Raw genomic sequence first — 20,712 nt, 5'->3', positions numbered from 1 at the left:
ATGTATTCATCCCATTTGGCGTTTTTCCTATTTTGTTGCATTACAACCTGTAATTTAAATGGATTTTTATTTGGATTTCATGTAATGGACATACACATTACTTAGAAATCATACAATGTGATTTTCTGGATTTTTGTTTTAGATTCTGTCTCTCACAGTTGAAGTGTACCTATGATAAAAATTACAGACCTCTACATGCTTTGTAAGTAGGAAAACCTGCAAAATCGGCAGTGTATCAAATACTTGTTCTCCCCACTGTACATATATAAATATAAATACATACATATTATGGGTGGTCCTCTGTAGCTCAATTGGTAGTGGGTTCGATCCCCGGGACCACCCATACATTAAAATGTATGCACACATGACTGTAAGTCGCTTTGGATAAAAGCGTCTGCTAAATGGCATATTATACACAAAATAGTCCAAATTGGTGAAGTGAAATTTAAAAAATAACTTGTTTCAAAAAATTCTAAAAAAATTAATAACGGAAAAGTGGTGCGTGCATATGTATTCACCCCCTTTGCCATGAAGCCCCTAAATAAGATCTGGTGCAACCAATTACCTTCAGAAGTCACATAATTAGTTAAATAAAGCCCACCTGTGTGCAATCTAAGTGTCACATGATCTGTCACATGATCTCAGTATATATACACCTGTTCTGAAAGGCCCCAGAGTCTGCAACACCACTAAGCAAGGGGCACCACCAAGCAAGCGGCACCAAGAAGACCAAGGAGCTCTCCAAACAGGTCAGGGACAAAGTTGTGGAGTACAGATCAGGTTTCGGTTATAAAAAAATATCCAAAGCTTTGAACATCCCACGGAGCACCATTAAATCCATTATTAAAAAATTGAAAGAATATGGCACCACAACAAACCTGCCAAGAGAGGGCCGCCCACCAAAACTCACGGACCAGGCAAGGAGGGCATTAATCAGAGAGGCAACAAAGAGACCAAAGATAACCCTGAAGGAGCTGCAAAGCTCCACAAATTGAGCTTTTTGGCCATCAAGGAAAACGCTGTGTCTGGCGCAAACCCAACACCTCTCCTCACCCCGAGAACACGGCAGGGACTGGGAAACTGGTCAGAATTGAAGGAATGATGGATGGCGCTAAATACAGGTAAATTCTTGAGGGAAACCTGTTTCAGTCTTCCAGAGAATTGAGACTGGGACGGAGGTTCACCTTCTAGCAGGACAATGACCCTACGCATACTGCTAAAGCAACACTCGAGTGGTTTAAGGGGAAACATTTAAATGTCTTGGAATGGCCTAGTCAAAGCCCAGACCTCAATCCAATTGAAAATCTGTGGTATGACTTAAAGATTGCTGTACACCAGTGGAACCCATCCAACTTGAAGGAGCTGGAGCAGTTTTGCCTTGAAGAATGGGCAAAAATCCCAGTGGCTAGATGTGCCAAGCTTATAGAGACATACCCCAAGAGACTTCCAGCTGTAATTGCTGCAAAAGGTGGCTCTACAAATTTTTTATTTAACCTTTATTTAACTAGGCAAGTCAGTTAAGAACTAATTCTTATTTACAATGACGGCCTAAATTGTATTGACTTTGGGGGGGGGGTCAATAGTTATGCACGCTCAAGTTTTCTGTTTTTTAAATCTTATTTCTTGTTTGTTTCACCCCCCAAAAAAATCAAATGATACAAACCCCCAAAAAATCCATTTTAATTCCAGGTTGTAAGGCAACAAAGTAGGAAAAATGCCAAGGGGGGTGAATACTTTCGCAAGCCACTGTATGTGTGTTTCCTCGACAACTTGACAAAGACAATCTCCGTCACCAGACTCAAGTGAGATAACCTCGCTGGCATTACCGGAGGGTGGGCACAATATGGGTCACTGACCTTTCTCTCCGAGGGGCCTGGGGGTCCAGTGCCACATTCCCCTCCCCCCAACTCCTCCACTCCCCCCTGGCCCAGTCCTCCCCCCACCTCCTCTCCTCCCCTCCCCCTGACCTCCTCCACCTCCTCCTCCCTGGCTTAGACTGGGGGTTAATGAGACATCAGTCATCACAATCTCCACCAGTGGCCCCCAGTGAACACAAACATTGTCTGCTGTTTACTGTGAGCAGCCCTTTGTGTGTTAACCATGGCCACTGCCCCATGTCAAGGCCAGGGCTCGCTCTGCGTCATTACTGCAGGGGTGGTATTAGCTAGCTGGCCGAATCACAGTGGGGGTGGAGGGTGAAGGTGGAGGGTAATCACCAAAGGGGTGGGAGAGGTGCCTCAAGTCGCCTCTCCGTGCTCCAAAGATATGCAATCAAAACAAAGACCTTAGAGTTCATTACAGGCTTGGGTAACTTCATGACAACATGGGTTTGAGTATAAACCTTAGTAGCCTACAGTACATTTTGTTATTCAACCCTAAAAGCACAAACGGGTCCATTTTGTCCCCAAGGGGTCAAAAACTTCATTTTCAAAACACTTTTTTTGGACTTTGTCAAGCAACTATTTACCGACATAAAACACAATTTACCATGACTTCTGTGTTAATATGGAGGAATAAAAAGAAAATCTATCTTTTGTATAATAGTGGTGCCTATATCACCCATTTCGGTGGCCATCGTAGATCGTATCGGTATGTCAGAGAAGCTCAATCGCCAATTTATCAGACTAAGTATCACAGAAACAAAACACTTTGAATGAATAGCAATAACTTTTCCTGACAAGTTGCTATGGTTGATATTGATCAAAATAACTGTTCAAACCGTGAAAAACATACAAAAACGTATATTTCTTTTAAATAAATGTGTACAAATATATGCTTATTTTGGGGAATTAAAACCATTTGCTTAAGTAACAAAACCACTAATTCTTATAATTTACAGTGTTAAATAACACAAATATTTTTTTCATTTTGTCATTATAATAAGGTTGGTAGCAACGTGAAAATCGTTGTGGAAATCTGTTTTAGCTCAAGTCGACTACAAAACCCACAATGCAATGCTGGCTATGTGCTGGCTAGATAGCTATAGTGTCAGTAGTGTTAGTAGTGTTAGTCTATAGTGTTAGTAGTGTTAGTCTATAGTGTTAGTAGTGGTAGTCTATAGTGTTAGTCTATAATCTAACACGTGTTTTTCCTGCCATGGCCTAGATACAGCCATGGTACCCCTAATCCATCTCTCTGTTGATCATTACCAGTGGGTTGTACAGATTCTGTATCGACTTTGCTAGCCGAGCTTTCCACAGCATTACATGGGATTACTGTCTCTCCCCTACATATGGTGCTAACATGCTTATGCAATGATATGGCACTTGTTTGACAAATACTATTTACTGTATTTCAATTACTTTTAAATACATTTTAAGGAAGTATTTAGATATTTTTTTTGAAAATACAAGTATTTGGATATACATTTTGAAAGTATTGGCATGAATTTGAAAATACTCTTAATACACATTACATTGTATTTTCGCATACAAATATTTAAATAGGCAAGTATTTGAACCCAGGTCTGGTTGACTCAATAACAACTGCAAGACACACATGCCGTGTTTTCTCAGTCTGTGTTAATCCCTCTGTTTTTTAATTTTTTCAGACTCCCTCCTCCATGCCATCTCCCCTCATCCACTCTGTTCACTGTTAGGCCTCTGTTAAGACTCAGCCACTCCAGCTGAAAGATGGATGAGAATAGGTGCTGAAGGACAAAAACAGGCCGGGAACAGACAGAATTGGGGTACTGTTCATGGATGATGCTATGTCTACCCAGCTGAAGTTTGCCCTTGGACCTGGATACTGGGAATTAAGGATTGATTAGGACCTCATATATCTTAGATCTCTGGTAAACACAATCATCTGTATACCAGCAACATGACAAATTAACAGATTATTTCATTAATTGTGACTCTCTTAGATAACAATAACCATACATGAATTATAAAATAAATACACTGAGTGTACAAAACATTAGGAGCACCTGCTCTTTCCATGACATAGACTGACCAGGTGAATCCAGGTGAAAGCTATTATCCTTTATTGATGTAATGTGTTAAATCCACTTAACAGGGGGTGCTGTGCTGTGTAGCTTCGCTCTGCTACGGGACTTTAATAATAGTGGACGACTGCTAGACAGAGCTGTGAGGCTATCATGGGAAATTACAAGGCTGTTCTTTACGAGGTGGCTCACAGCGCCACTTCAAGGGTGTAGCTCTGCTGTTGGAAGTCACGAAGGGGATCCGCCTGCCGGCCACTGCCTAATAGCCCTCTGTCACCTCTCAGGGTCTGTGTTTGATCACGCTCATTTGGGTACCCCCTGTCACTATGTCGGAGACAGGATACAAAATGGCGTCGGGGAAATTGAAGGAATGGGCCCTCGTGGCCTCCAAACCTCCAAAGTTGTCACCTGCACAAAATCTGTCAGTGGCCCCTGGCCCTGTGGGAACCAACAACGGCCAAAAGTTACGGGGCTGTCATAAAACACCCTCTCGTACTGTCCCGTGTGTAAGTGGTGGGACAGCTGGAAAAGCAGCCACAGCTCGTAAATAAGGAAGAGGGGCCTGTGGCTGTTATGGTTGTTATAGGCTTCCTTCTGAACCAGCAAGGCCAGTGAGACTGGAGCAATTAGCAGCAACCCTTCTACAACCTATTAGACTAGGGCTGTCCATAGATACTTAAACGTGTCGGTGCGTTTTTTATTCTTGCTATGCATGGCCGTGTGGCTGTGCACGACTCCAACACCATCATCAAGTTTGCCAATGACACGACGGTGGTGGACCTGATCACCAACGACGATGAGACAGCCTATAGGGACGAGGTCAGAGACCTGGCAGTGTGGTGCCAGGACAACAACTTCTCCCTCAATGTGGGCAAGACAAAGGAGCTGATCGTGGACTACCAGAAAAGGAGGGCAGAACACGCCCCCATTCACATTGACGGGGCTGTAGTGGAGCGGTCACATCACTAAGGACCTATCATGGTCCAAACACACCAACACAGTCATGAGGAGGGCAGGACAATGCCTCTTCCCCCTCAGGAGGCTTAAAATATTTGGCATGGGCCCTCAGATCCTCAAAAAGTTCTACAGCTGCACCATTGAGAGCGTCATGACTGGCTGCATCACCGCTTGATATGACTACTGCTCGGCATCTGACCGCAAGGCGCTACAGAGGGTAGTGCGTACGGCCCAGTACATCACTTGGGCCGAACTCCCTGCCATCCAGGACCTCTATACCAGGCGGTGTCAGAGGAAGGCCCTAAAAATTGTCAAAGACTCCATCTACCCAAGTCATGACTGTTTCTGTCTCTCTGCTACTGCACGGAAAACGATACCGGAAAGCTAATTCTGGGACAAAAAGGCTCCTGAAGAGCTTCTACCCCAAGCCATAAGACTGCTAAATAGTTATCCAAATAGCTACCCGGACTATCTGCCCTGACCCTTTTTGCACTAACTCTTTTTGACTATGCACACACAGTGGACTCTACCCACACACTCACACATACTTACATTGACACTCCAACACATACACACACAATCACCACACACACACACTTCCACACTTCCACACTCATCACATACGCTGCTGCTACTGTCTATTATCTATCCTGTTGCCTAATCACTTTAGCCCTACCTTTATGTACATACAGTTGAAGTCGTAAGTTTACATACACCTTAGCCAAATACATTTAAACTCAGTTTTTCACAATTCCTGACATTTAATCCTAGTAAAAATTCCCTGTCTTAGGTCAGTTAGGATCACCACTTTATTTTAAGAATGTGAAATGTCAGAATAATAGTAGAGAGAATGATTTATTTCAGCTTTTATTTATTTCATCACATTCCCAGTGGGTCAGAAGTTTACATACACTCAATTAGTATTTGGTAGAATTACCTTTAAATTGTTTAACTTGGGTCAAACATTTTGGGTAGCCTTCCACAAGCTTCCCACAATAAGTTGGGTGAATTTTGCCTCATTCCTTCTGATAGAGCTGGTGTAACTGAGTCAGGTTTGTAGGCCTTCTTGCTCGCACACTCTTTTTCAGTTCTGCCCACACATTTTCTATAGGATTGAGGTCAGGGCTTTGTGATGGCCACTCCAATACCTTGACTTTGTTGTCCTTAAGCCATTTTGCCACAACTTTGGAAGTATGCTTGGGGTCATTGTCCATTTGGAAGACCCATTTGCGACCAAGCTTTAACTTCCTGACTGATGTCTTGAGATGTTGCTTCGATTTATCCACATAAATGTCCTTCCTCGTGATGCCATCTATTTTGTGAAGTGCACCAGTCCCTCCTGCAGCAAAGCACCCCCACAGCATGATGCTGCCACCCCTGTGCTTCACGGTTGGGATGGTGTTCTTTGGCTTGCAAGCAACCCCCTTTTTCCTCCAAACATAACGATGGTCATTATGGCCAAACAGTTCTATTTTTGTTTCATCAGACCAGAGGACATTTCTCCAAAAAGTACGATCTTTGTCCCCATGTGCAGTTGCAAACCGTAGTCTGGCTTTTTTTATGGCGGTTTTGCAGCAGTGGCTTCTTCCTTGCTGAGCGGCCTTTCAGGTTATGTCGATATAGGACTCGTTTTACTGTGGATATAGATACTTTGGTACCGGTTTCCTCCAGCATCTTCACAAGGTCCTTTGCTGTTGTTCTGGGATTGATTTGCACTTTTCGCACCAAAGTACGTTCATCTCTAGGAGACAGAACGCGTCTCCTTCCTGAGCGTTCCACCCTCCCCTCTCCCCTCTCAACCTCCCCTCTCTCTCCTCCCCTCTCCCCTCCCCTCTCTCTCTCCCTTCCCTCTCCCCTCTCAACCTCACCTCTCTCTCCTCCCCTCTCCCCTCTCCCCTCTCCCCTCCTCTCCCTCTCCTCTCTCGTCCCCTCTCACCTCTCCCTTGGCCTGGCTTGTTCCTGGGAGTGTTGTGTAGTTTACCCCCTCATCCACAGCCAACACAGCTAGCTTCCTGAAACCCATGGCTGTTTACACATCATTCTTCCTCTATTGACAGTGTTCTCCAGCTCTCTGGCGCAGCGCGCTACAAACAGCTGTTCAGCTAAGAGTGAGTGGGCTGCTCTAAACCACACAGGGCTCTCATGAAGCTTCCAGCTCCCAGCTCCTCTGATAACTGCCTGCGTGTGCTGGCACGGCTGGTACTGTTACCGCAGCACAGCGCACTGCCTCACACGCACACAAACACACACACGCACAGGCTAGATTAGGGTTGGAGCGAAAACCCACAGGACGGTAGCTCTCCAGGAACAGGGTTGGAGAGCCCTGATCTTTAAGGTATAGCAACAGGGCCACTGTCTCCACACTGAGTCAACAGAGTCGGACTGTCATGTTATTACAGTAACAGACTGGGCAGGGTCATGCAGATCATGCTGCCATACTGCACTATGAATAGCCATCTCCTCCTGTAGGAGTTATTCCCCCCCTCCCTTCCTTGTGTTCATCCTCCCTTTTCCTCCTCATCACACACACACACACACACGTACACACACACACACACACACACACACACACAAGCAAACACACACACACACAACACAAGCAAACACACACAGCTGGTTGCTGGGTCAGGAGGAGAGGAGGAAATCTGAGAGAAAGGCTACCATCACCCTAAGCAGCAACGGGGACAGGAGACACCCCATGAATCACAATACAATGGCTCCTGCCTGGGGGGGCATGGGAATATTGTAGGGGCCTGTTTGTGTGTAAGCATGTTTATATATTTATGTGAGGTGTGTTTGCCTGTGTGACTGAGTGTGTGTGTGTGTGTGTGTGTGTGTGTGTGATTTTGTGCGTGCATGCAATGTGCACGTGTGTGTGTGTGTGTGCATGCGACCTGAGCATGCATGTATTTGTGCACTTGTGTGTGTGTGTGAGTGAGTGAGTGAGTGAGTGAGTGAGTGAGTGAGTGAGTGAGTGAGTGAGTGAGTGAGTGAGTGAGTGAGTGAAACAATAACTCTCATACAGCAATATCCATCTGACTAAGTTATGTATTCATGTACTATCTAAATCCCCCTCTACATGGAACACACAGAAAGCTGGAATAGCGTAAAACTTCAAGTAAACGCTGTCGGAATAAACGCCTGTTTCAAATAAACGCCGGGTCTAAATGAATTGTTTATGAGGTTACCATATATTATCATGAATTGTTTACGAATGTTCGATTTGTTACATTAAATAATTCAGTAATGATTTGAAAAAATAATGGCAATCATCGGTTTTTATCGCCAGTAAGAAACTGCTAGCCATTGGCTGCTACCAGCTGAGAACTGCTAGCTAACTGGCAAGCACAAAAACAGTCAACAATTTCGGGAGTACAGACCTTTAGAAATCGGCCTCTAGTGGCGAAAGTAAGAACTGATGAAATTGCACATCAAAGGGGAGAAACATTATTCTGTCAAGGAAAGGCATATTAAGACAAAAGAAATGAGTGTGTAAATGATAACACATTAGTGCAGAAAATGAAGAAATGTATTACAATTCTGGAAGTGAATGCTGGAATTTAAAAATGTACTATGCAAATGAGCAAAAGCTGTGTACATTAAACTGGTACCGGGCTACCTTCAGGTGAGTCTTGTGAGGCTTGTGGGCGTAGCTCTGTCACCATTCACCGCATATGCGGAAGGCCGATATTGGCGGATGCGGTGGATTGAGATACAGCCCATGCAAAAAAAACAGATATCTCTAGCTTAAACAGACATATTTTTATGGGGATTTTTATTATTATTATAATTCGATTTCCACGGGGCTGTGGAAATGTACTCTAGAGGGTTAAGGAAATAGAAGCCTGGCTAAAATAGAAGCCTGTCTCTAATAAGTGTGTAGTGTTCAGTGATTGAAGCAAATAAACGCCAGAGCTATTTACCTTTTTATGGTAGGTATTACTTTAGTGATGTCATCCACAGAACGCTAGGAGACAGTTGATTGATGCCAAAAAGACAATCACCATTTACTGCTGCCATGGTAACAGCACAGCAAATAGTAGAAGGGGGGACACCTCAGGACAAAGTCGACTACAATACTCAACAATGCTGTTAATTAATTGTTGTAGTCTGATATTAAATCCATGACCTCAGCTGTGGAGGCAGTTAGATAAATGCAGTTCCCTTTATGCTTGATACGGTCTCTCTCTCTCTTTCTCTCTCCGTATCAGCTTCCCACTGCCTCTCTCTTTCTCCCTCTCTCTCTGCCTCCCCTGCCCCTCTTTCTCCCTCTCTCTCTGCCTCCCCTGCCTCTCTCTCTCTCTCTCTCTCTCTCTCTCTCTCTCTCTCTCTCTCTCTCTCTCTCTCTCTCTCTCTCTCTCTCTCTCTCTCTCTCTCTCTCTCTCTCTCTCTCTCTCTCTCTCTCTCTCTCTCTCTCTCTCTCTCTCTCTCTCTCTCTCTCTCTCTCTCTCTCTCTCTCTCTCTCTCTCTCTCTCTCTCTCTCTCTCTCTCTCTCTCTCTCTCTCTCTCTCTCTCTCTCTCTCTCTCTCTCTCTCTCTCTCTCTCTCCACCTCCCCTGCCACTCTCTCTCTAGCTTATCCTGATTTCTCTTTCACTTTGTTGAGGAGTATTTGCTCTACAGCAACAAACATGGGTTGAATTGTGGGAAATACCACTGAGAAACAGAGATGACTCAGCCAGGCGAGAGAGGAGGATCTCCCTCCACAGAGGCCTGCTAGTGTTCTATTAGACACACCTGTGTGCATGCAGGGACAGAGACAAAGAAGAGACTAGCACAGTCAGGCTACCCAATACCCTGAATACACACAATCACTCACACGCACACACGGACACACACATGCACAAAAGCACGCACACTCACTCACTCACTCACTCACTCACTCACTCACTCACACACTCACACACTCACACACTCACACACTCACACACTCACACACTCACACACACACTCACACACACACACACACACACACACACACACACACACACACACACACACACACACACACACACACACACACACACACACACACACACACAAACAGGATATCTATTGGCTCTGTCCTTTCAAACCCCTCTGTCTGAGTTGTGGGAGTGTGTGGGTCAAACTGCCAGTCATTCTTTGGTATAAAAGAGTCTGCCCAGCTGCCAAGCCTCCAGTGCCGGCTGCCAAGGCCCCTAAACACGTCCTCCACTGTGTGTGTGTGTCCTCCATTGTGTGGCTCTCCGTTTATATTCAGCATTTAAAAAATATACTATCTGCTCAGAGAACACTGAGTCATACACTATGACTGACACCCTTACATCTCATCACAGTAAAAGCCCCTGGGCCACAAAGCACTCCTTTGATCAGACATTTTGGAGACATCTTTCATTTCCTTCAAACAAATCCAAAGGGTTATAGTGATGGTGAAACTCGACGACGCAATCTCAAAGCACAAAATGCACCTGGTGCAAAAAGTAAAGGGCGAACGATGCCCATGTTGATTCCATCCCTCTCCTCGCCCCAACCTGGGCTCGAACCAGGAACCCTCTGAACACATCAACAAAATTCACCCACAAAATATCGTTACCTATCGCTCCACAAAAGCCACGATCCTTACAGTGCAAGGGAAACAACTACTTCAAGGTCTCAGAGCGAGTGACGTCACTGATTGAAACTCTACTAGCGCGCACAGCTAACTAGCTTGTCATTTGCAATGTATGTGATTGTACAGTCTAGGGGATTGTAGTTTGAGTGTAGAAAAAAAGGTTATAGGAGGGATTTCTATTCCATCCCTACCACCCAATGCGGAGGAGTAGAGCGGGACAGAGAGACAGAGGTGATAAATAGAGAAGGGGAGAAGGGTTTAGAGAGAGAAATACAGAGAGCAAGAAATAAAAATTTTAACTTAAATTGTCCAATTCAGCTGTCAGAGCAACACAGAGAATTCACTTAATGTCCTGTTTGGTCTCCATGGAGACCCTCCTGAGTGGGGACTATTTTCTCTGGTCTGACTGCGCCTGTCAACTCATGACTGTTATTGGTTTTAATACTGTTTATGCTCCTCTGGCCTGATCAGATCAATGGCAGAAACACGGCTGTGGTCAAGATCACCTAGGACACAAAACCCTAGCAATGAAGAGCAGTTGAGGCCAGTGTTTTCTTAACTTTCTCTTTGATTTGTCAATGCTCATTGATCATTCACATCCAGAATCAATTCATGTAAATTCAGGGAGAGTCCAAGTATTATCTGCAGTGTTTGTGGTAGAGAATGACCAACATTTTGGCCAACATGTTCTCTTCTCTTTCCCTATCCCAGAGTAACACAGTCAGTCATATGTGAGAGAAACTGATATCTCAGTCTTCCTGGTTGAAGATCTTGCAGGCATTTGCCTAGGAAGTCCACCACCACCACGACGTTGAATGCATTAAGATTTAAACACACCAACCACCTGGGGGATTAGACTTTGGCTCAGCGAGTCCAGTGGCTTATAGTTTATAAATACACCCACAGCTTAATTTCTGTCTTATTCAAATTGCAAGTGTGGACTCAAGCCCTGGGGCAGTTGTCCATAATGACACCCCCTCTCCATCCCCACTTCTCCCCTCCTCCCTACCCCCGGATTCCTACTTCCTTTGGTTTCCAAACCACAGAGCCGGAGTACTGGGTTTAAGATGGCCTTTATCAGTGGTCTGTCCAGTGGTATCGGCTTACAAGGCAGCACTCTGTCCACACACACATTATGGAAGTTTTAATAGGTGATCAGAGCAGCTGTTACAGACGCAGTGCTGATTTACTGCCCCTCGTAGGGGCTTAATGTCTACAGGAGGCAGACGGCTCTTAAGCCTTTGATGTTCAGGGGGATAATGTTATATGATCAGGTGGCCCCCTTGGAAAACACACACACACGAAAACACACACGTGAATGTGCATGCACGTAAGCACACACACGCACATATATGCACACACGCATGCACACACACACTCCTTTCTTGGATCACTACTGTAAGTGGAGAAGGGAAAGTCCTATTGAGGGTTCTGAGTCTACCCACCTGCCCTCCCCCTTCCTAGAACAATACTCTCAGACATACTGCCCACATGCCCCTCCCCCTTCCTAGAACAATACTCTCAGACATACTGCCCACCTGCCCCTCCCCCTTCCTAGAACAATACTCTCAGACATACTGCCCACATGCCCCTCCCCCTTCCTAGAACAATACTCTCAGACATACTGCCCACCTGCCCCCCCCCCCCTTCCTAGAACAATACTCTCAGACATACTGCCCACCTGCCCCTCCCCCTTCCTAGAACAATACTCACAGACATACTGCCCACCTGCCCCTCCCCCTTCCTAGAACAATACTCTCAGACATACTGCCCACCTGCCCCTCCCCCTTCCTAGAACAATACTCTCAGACATACTGCCCACCTGCCCCTCCCCCTTCCTAGAACAATACTCTCAGACATACTGCCCACCTGCCCCCCCCCCTTCCTAGAACAATACTCTCAGACATACTGCCCACCTGCCCCTCCCCCTTCCTAGAACAATACTCTCAGACATACTGCCCACCTGCCCCTCCCCCTTCCTAGAACAATACTCTCAGACATACTGCCCACCTGCCCCTCCCCCTTCCTAGAACAATACTCTCAGACATACTGCCCTTTCAGCTCCCACTAACATCCAAGACTACTATCACACTGCCTCTGTAAGGCTCCCACTAACATCCAAGACTACTATCACACTGCCTCTGTAAGGCTCCCACTAACATCCAAGACTACTATCACACTGCCTCTGTAAGTACTTAAACACACACGCACACACACACACAAACAGAACACTTGCGTTTCTTAAAACAAGTTGACAGGTGGGGCATGCTCAGGGGAACACAAGCCTAATACAGCACAAAGGCTCCCAATAGGCTTAGCACTTCAGCACCGACCAATTGGAGTAGTTATGCAGGAGATTCTGCACTATTCACACCATGCCACCTCCCTCTTTGAGGTCAAGTATCACATGCTGTTTGCACCTCAAAGACATCAATATCCTCTTTCCCGCTGCACCCTGCAATACATCTGGGCAAACAACAGAAGAAAGCAATGATAATTGTTCAACTGAGTGAAAACCCAGACAGTTACTGTATCAATCAATCAATCAATTTTATTTTATATAGCCCTTCTTACATCAGCTAATATCTCGAAGTGCTGTACAGAAACCCAGCCTAAAACCCCAAACAGCTAGTAATGCAGGTGTAGAAGCACGGTGGCTAGGAAAAACTCCCTAGAAAGGCGAAAATCTAGGAAGAAACCTAGAGAGGAACCAGGCTATGAGGGGTGGCCAGTCCTCTTCTGGCTGTGCCGGGTGAAGATTATAACAGAACCATGCCAAGATGTTCAAAAATGTTCATAAGTGACAAGCATGGTCAAATAATAATCAGGAATAAATCTCAGTTGGCTTTTCATAGCCGATCATTAAGAGTTGAAAACAGCAGGTCTGGGACAGGTAGGGGTTCCATAACCGCAGGCAGAACAGTTGAAACTGGAATAGCAGCAAGGCCAGGCGGACTGGGGACAGCAAGGAGTCACCACGGCCGGTAGTCCCGACGTATGGTCCTAGGGCTCAGGTCTCTCAGTTGGCTTTTCATAGCCGATCATTAAGAGTTGAAAACAGCAGGTCTGGGACAGGTAGGGGTTTCGTAACCGCAGGCAGAACAGTTGAAACTGGAATAGCAGCAAGGCCAGGCGGACTGGGGACAGCAAGGTGTCATCATGCCCGGTAGTCCTGACGTATGGTCCTAGGGCTCAGGTTCTCAGAGAGAAAGAGAGAACGAGAGAATTAGAGAGAGCATACTTAAATTCACACAGGACACTGGATAAGACAGGAGAAGTACTCCAGGTATAACCAACTAACCCCAGCCCCCCGACACATAAACTACTGCAGCATAAATACTGGAGGCTGAGACAGGAGCGGTCCGGAGACACTGTGGCCCCATCCGAAGAAACCCCCGGACAGGGCCAAACAGGAAGGATATAACCCCACCCACTCTGCCAAAGCACAGCCCCCGCACCACTAGAGGGATATCCTCAACCACCAACTTACAATCCTGAGACAAGGCCGAGTATAGCCCACAGAGGTCTCCACCACAGCACAAACCAAGGGGGGGCGCCAACCCAGACAGGAAGATCACGTCAGTAACTCAACCCACTCAAGTGACGCACCCCTCCCAGGGACGGCATGAAAGAGCACCAGCAAGCCAGTGACTCAGCCCCTGCAACAGGGTTAGAGGCAGAGAACCCCAGTGGAGAGGGGAACCGGCCTGGCAGAGACAGCAAGGGCTGTTCGTTGCTCCAGAGCCTTTCCGTTCACCTTCACACTCCTGGGCCAGACTACACTCAATCATATGACCTACTGAAGAGATAAATCTTCAGTAAAGACTTAAAGGTTGAGACCGAGTCTGCGTCTCTCACATGGGTAGGCAGACTGTTCCATAAAAATGGAGATCTATAGGAGAAAGCCCTGCCTCCCGCTGTTTGCTTAGAAATTCTAGGGACAATTAGGAGGCCTGCGTCTTGTGACCGTAGCGTACGTATTGGTATGTACGGCAGGACCAACTCGGAAAGATAGGTAGGAGCAAGCCCATGTAACGCTTTATAGGTTAACAGTAAAACCTTGAAATCAGCCCTTGCCTTAACAGGAAGCCAGTGTAGGGAAGCTAGCACTGGAGTAATATGATCAAATTTCTTGGTTCTAGTCAGGATTCTAGCAGCCGTATTTAGCACTAACTGAAGTTTATTTAGTGCTTTATCCGGGTAGCCGGAAAATAGAGCATTGCAGTAGTCTAACCTAGAAGTAACAAATGCATGGATTAATTTTTCTGCATCATTTTTGGACAGAAAATTTCTGATTTTTGCAATGTTACGTAGATGGAAAAAAGCTGTCCTTGAAACAGTCTTGATATGTTTGTCAAAAGAGAGATCAGGGTCAAGAGTAACGCCGAGGTCCTTCACAGTTTTATTTGAGACGACTTTACAACCATCAAGATGAATTGTCAGATTTAACAGAAGATCTCTTTGTTTCTTGGGACCTAGAACAAGCATCTCTGTTTTGTCCGAGTTTAAAAGTAAAAAGTTTTCAGCCATCCACTTCCTTATGTCTGAAACACAGGCTTCTAGCGAGGGCAATTTTGGGGCTTCACCATGTTTCATTGAAATGTACAGCTGTGTGTCATCCGCATAGCAGTGAAAGTTAACATTATGTTTTCGAATAACATCCCCAAGAGGTAAAATATATAGTGAAAACAATAGTGGTCCTAAAACGGAACCTTGAGGAACACCGAAATGTACAGTTGATTTGTCGGAGGACAGACCATTCACAGAGACAAACTGATATCTTTCCGACAGGTAAGATCTAAACCAGGCCAGAACTTGTCCGTGTAGACCAATTTGGGTTTCCAGTCTCTCCAAAAGAATGTGGTGATCGATGGTGTCAAAGGCAGCACTAAGGTCTAGTAGCACGAGGACAGATGCAGAGCCTCGGTCTGACGCCATTAAAAGGTCATTTACCACCTTCACAAGTGCAGTCTCAGTGCTATGATGGGGTCTAAAACCAGACTGAAGCATTTCGTATACATTGTTTGTCTTCAGAAAGGCAGTGAGTTGCTGCGCAACAGCTTTTTCTAAAATTTTTGAGAGGAATGGAAGATTCGATATAGGCCGATAGTTTTTTATATTTTCCGGGTCAAGGTTTGGCTTTTTCAAGAGAGGCTTTATCACTGCCACTTTTAGTGAGTTTGGTACACATCCGGTGGATAGAGAGCTGTTTATTATGTTCAACATAGGAGGGCCAAGCACAGGAAGCAGCTCCTTCAGCAGTTTAGTAGGAATAGGATCCAGTATGCAGCTTGAAGGTTTAGAGGCCATGATTATTTTCATCATTGTGTCAAGAGATATAGTACTAAAACACTTAAGTGTCTCTCCCGATCCCAGGCCCTCGCAGAGCTGTGCAGATCCAGGACAGCTAAGCCCTGGAGGAATACGCAGATTCAAAGAGGAGTCCGTAATTTGCTTTCTAATGGTCATGATCTTTTCCTCAAAGAAGTTCATGAATTTATTACTGCTGAAGTGAAAGCCATCCTCTCTTGGGGAATGCTGCTTTTTAGTTAGCTTTGCAACAGTATCAAAAAGAAATTTTGGATTATTCTTATTTTCCTCGATTAAGTTGGAAAAGTAGGATGATCGAGCAGCAGTGAGGGCTCTTCGGTACTGCACGGTACTGTCTTTCCAAGCTAGTCGGAAGACTTCCAGTTTGGTGTGGCGCCATTTCCGTTCCAATTTCCTGGAAGCTTGCTTCAAAGCTCGGGTATTTTCTGTATACCAGGGAGCTAGTTTCTTATGACAAATGTTTTTCGTTTTTAGGGGTGCAACTGCATCTAGGGTATTGCGCAAGGTTAAATTGAGTTCCTCAGTTAAGTGGTTAACTGATTTTTGTCCTCTGACGTCCTTGGGTAGGCAGAAGGAGTCTGGAAGGGCATCAAGGAATTTTTGTGTTGTCTGAGAATTTATAGCACGACTTTTGATGCTCCTTGGTTGGGGTCTGAGCAGATTATTTGTTGCGATTGCAAACGTAATAAAATGGTGGTCCGATAGTCCAGGATTTTGTGGAAAAACATTAAGATCTACAACATTTATTCCATGGGACAAAACTAGGTCCAGAGTATGACTGTGGCAGTGAGTAGGTCCAGAGACATGTTGGACAAAACCCACTGAGTCGATGATGGCTCCGAAAGACTTTTGGAGTGGGTCTGTGGACTTCTCCATGTGAATATTAAAATCACCAAAAATTAGAATATGATCTGCTATGACTACAAGGTCTGATAGGAATTCAGGAAACTCAGAGAGGAACGCTGTATATGGCCCAGGAGGCCTGTAAACAGTAGCTATAAAAAGTGATTGAGTAGGCTGCATAGATTTCATGACTAGAAGCTCAAAAGATGAAAACGCCATTTTTTTTTTTGTAAATTGAAATTTGCTATCGTAAATGTTAGCAACACCTCCGCCTTTGCGGGATGCACGGGGAATATGGTCACTAGTGTAACCAGGAGGTGAGGCCTCATTTAACACAGCAAATTCATCAGGCTTAAGCCATGTTTCAGTCAGGCCAATCACATCAAGATTATGATCAGTGATTAGTTCATTGACTATGACTGCCTTTGAAGTGAGGGATCTAACATTAAGTAACCCTATTTTGAGATGTGAGGTATCACGATCTCTTTCAATAATGGCAGGAATGGAGGAGGTCTTTATCCTAATAAGATTGCTAGGGTGAACACCGCCATGTTTAGTTTTGCCCAACCTAGGTCGAGGCACAGACACAGTCTCAATGGGTATGGCTGAGCTGACTACACTGACTATGCTATTGGCAGACTCCACTAAGCTGGCAGGTTGGCTAACAGCCTGCTGCCTGGCCTGCACCCTATTTCACTGTGGGGCTAGAGGAGTTAGAGCCCTATCTATGTTGGTAGATAAGAGGAGAGCACCCCTCCAGCTAGGATGGAGTCCGTCACTCCTCAGCAGGTCAGGCTTGGTCCTGTTTGTGGGTGAGTCCCAGAAAGAGGGCCAATTATCCACAAATGTTATCTTTTGGGAGGGGCAGAAAACAGTTTTTAACCAGCGATTGAGTGCTGAGACTCTGCTGTAGAGCTCGTCACTTCCCCTAACTGGGAGGGGGCCAGAGACAATTACTCGATGCCGACACATCTTTCTAGCTGATTTACACGCTGAAGCTATGTTGCACTTGGTGACCTCTGACTGTTTCATCCTAACATCGTTGGTGCCGACGTGGATAACAATATCTCTATACTCTCTACACTCGCCAGTTTTAGCTTTAGCCAGCACCATCTTTAGATTAGCCTTAACGTCGGTAGCCCTGCCCCCTGGTAAACAGTGTATGATCGCTGGGTGATTCGTTTTAAGTCTAATACTGCGGGTAATGGAGTCGCCAATGACTAGGGTTTTCAATTTGTCAGAGCTAATGGTGGGAGCCTTCGGCGTCTCAGACCCCGTAACGGGAGGAGTAGAGACAAGAGAAGACTCAGACTCAGACTCCGACTCGCTACATAATGGGGAAAACCGGTTGAAGGTTTCTGTCGGCTGAATGAGCGACACCGGTTGAGCATTCCAACAGTATTTCCCTCCAGAAGCCATGAGAAAGTTGTCCGGCTGCGGGGACTGTGCGGGGGGATTTATACTAACGTTACTGTCTGTACTTACTGGTGGCACAGACGCTGTTTCTTCCTTTCCTACACTGAAATTACCCTTGCCTAACGATTGCGTCTGAAGCTGGGCTTGTAGCACAGCTATTCTCGCCGTAAGGCGATCGTTCTCCTGTATATTATGAGTACAGCGACTGCAATTAGAAGACATCATGTTAATGTTACTACTTAGCTTCGGCTGTTGAAGATGTTGACGAACCATGTCCAGATAAAGCGTCCGGAGTGAAAAAGTTGAATAAGGGAAAAAAGTTGCGATGGAAAATAAAGTAAAGTTGGCAGCTAAAACGCACAGGAAAATGACTCTTCTGTCTCGGGATAAAACGTCCGGGGTGAAAAAGTTTAACGAAAAAAGATGAGTGAGGACAAAACTAAAAAGTTGGTAAATTTGTTGAACACAGAGATTGATTAAACGTTTATTAAAAGTAAAACGTGAATAGTTTGGCAGGTAGCCAAGTAGCAACAAACAGCACAGCAGCACGGAGACAATGCGGAAGCGAGACGGAAGTCACATGCACTGTACTGGCTTGAAATCTTGCCTAGAAATGTAGCATCGGCCCCATTCTCCAATCCTCGGGCGATGGCCGCTGGACTGTTGTCCTGTTCTGTTCGCCAACCAGGATGTAATCAAAAACAGACTGAACAATCAACTAAATGTATTTTATTGGGGAAAGAATGGATCTCAGTAGTGCATAAATTAGAGTGAAACGGGCACTGGGACTGATGCTCTGCTAACAAACCCAAGCCAAGTCGTCGTCTCTCAATGCCAGATGAGAGAATGCCAAGCACTTCCTTCTGTAAATAATCTAAAAGACAAGAGTGGGAAAATCACTAGAAGAGAACTACAGAAGGGCCTGATTGTTAAATCTACTTATTTTCTGTAAACACATTGAGATCAGTTTGTCAGAGAAGTTAGGCTCAATGTGTGTGTGGGAAACAAGGAACACTTCTATCTACTTCTACACAGACAGACAGACGGCACCTAGAGCTCACCATAGGGGTTGTCTATGGGACCTGGGATGGTCCCCTAGACAGCCCCCATATTAAAGACTAGCTCAGATTTGGTTCAGATGGCAGTAGTAACATCATTCAAATGGCAGTAGTAACATCATTCAGATGGCAGTAGTAACATCATTCAGATGGCAGCAGTAACATCATTCAGATGGCAGTAGTAACATCATTCAGATGGCAGCAGTAACATCATTCAGATGGCAGCAGTAACATCATTCAGATGGCAGTAGTAACATCATTCAGATGGCAGTAGTAACATCATTCAGATGGCAGTAGTAACATCATTCAGATGGCAGTAGTAGCATCATTCAGATGGCAGCAGTAACATCATTCAGATGGCAGCAGTAACATCATTCAGATGGCAGTAGTAACATCATTCAGATGGCAGCAGTAACATCATTCAGATGGCAGTAGTAACATCATTCAGATGGCAGCAGTAACATCATTCAGATGGCCGTAGTAACATCATTCAGATGGCAGTAGTAACATCATTCAGATGGCAGTAGTAACAGTAGTAACCAGCCTCTGTGACCTCCCTACAGGAGAACCAGCACCAGCCTTGGAATCAGCATGGGAGGAGTAATACGCTGTATCACAGGACCACAGATATTTATTACATTTCACAGTGTCTGGTTGTGGAAATGCAGTTAAAGCCATGGAGGAGAAATGCAGTGGGAGCGAGGTATGTCCGGCCCTTGTAGCATGGCAGCTATCGTACATAAACCTCTGTGAATACAGGGGAGGAGCAAGATGTAGGTACAGTCCACACACAAAAGCATGAATATGTGCATCTGGGCAAACACACACACATGACACACAGACACGCACGCACGCACACACACAAACACACACACACACATCTGCCAACACACCTGCCAGTGTAATTCATGTGGTCATTTTCCTTCCATGAAAGAGACAGGCTTCTGTGAGAGCGGAGGGAGCTGCTGATGCCACAGATTACCTTTCCTGTCTGTCTGAGCCTGTGAACAGAGAGGAGGACAATAACAGGGCTGCTGCTGCTGCTGTCCCCAGAAGGCCTGCCTGGGCTGGCCCTAAGACCACCATTCTATTCAGACCTGGGTTCGTATAGTATTGGTTTTCTTTAAAATACTGTGTGCGTTCAATTGAGCCTGTCCGGAGTGCCAGATGGACAGTTTGCGCTTTAGGGACTACTCCATTGACCCCGGTTTGCCAGGAAAGCTCAGTCAAGGGCAGCTGAAGTATTTGGAAGAAAACAAATACTATTTGAACCCAGGTATGTCTCTATCTACACAGGGCTCCCACAATCATGTACAACCAGTGATTTAGAGCCGAGAGGTTTTTACAACAATAAACTATGAGTATGCGATATGTCAAAATTAATCGTTTGAACCTGAAAGTAAGTCAAATAACTTGCTCTGTTTGCATGACCGCTTTTGTCTTTACACCACAGGAGGCTGCTGAGGGGAGGACGGCTCATAATAATGGCTGGAATGGGAGTAAATGGAATGATATCAAACGCATGAAAACGTGTTTGATGTGTTCGATACCATTCCATTGATTCCGTTCC

The sequence above is a fragment of the Coregonus lavaretus genome (assembly GCF_964263955.1).
Source record: "Coregonus lavaretus genome assembly, chromosome: 28".
Lineage (NCBI taxonomy): Eukaryota > Metazoa > Chordata > Actinopteri > Salmoniformes > Salmonidae > Coregonus > Coregonus lavaretus.
Note: the sequence above shows the minus strand (reverse complement) of the source record.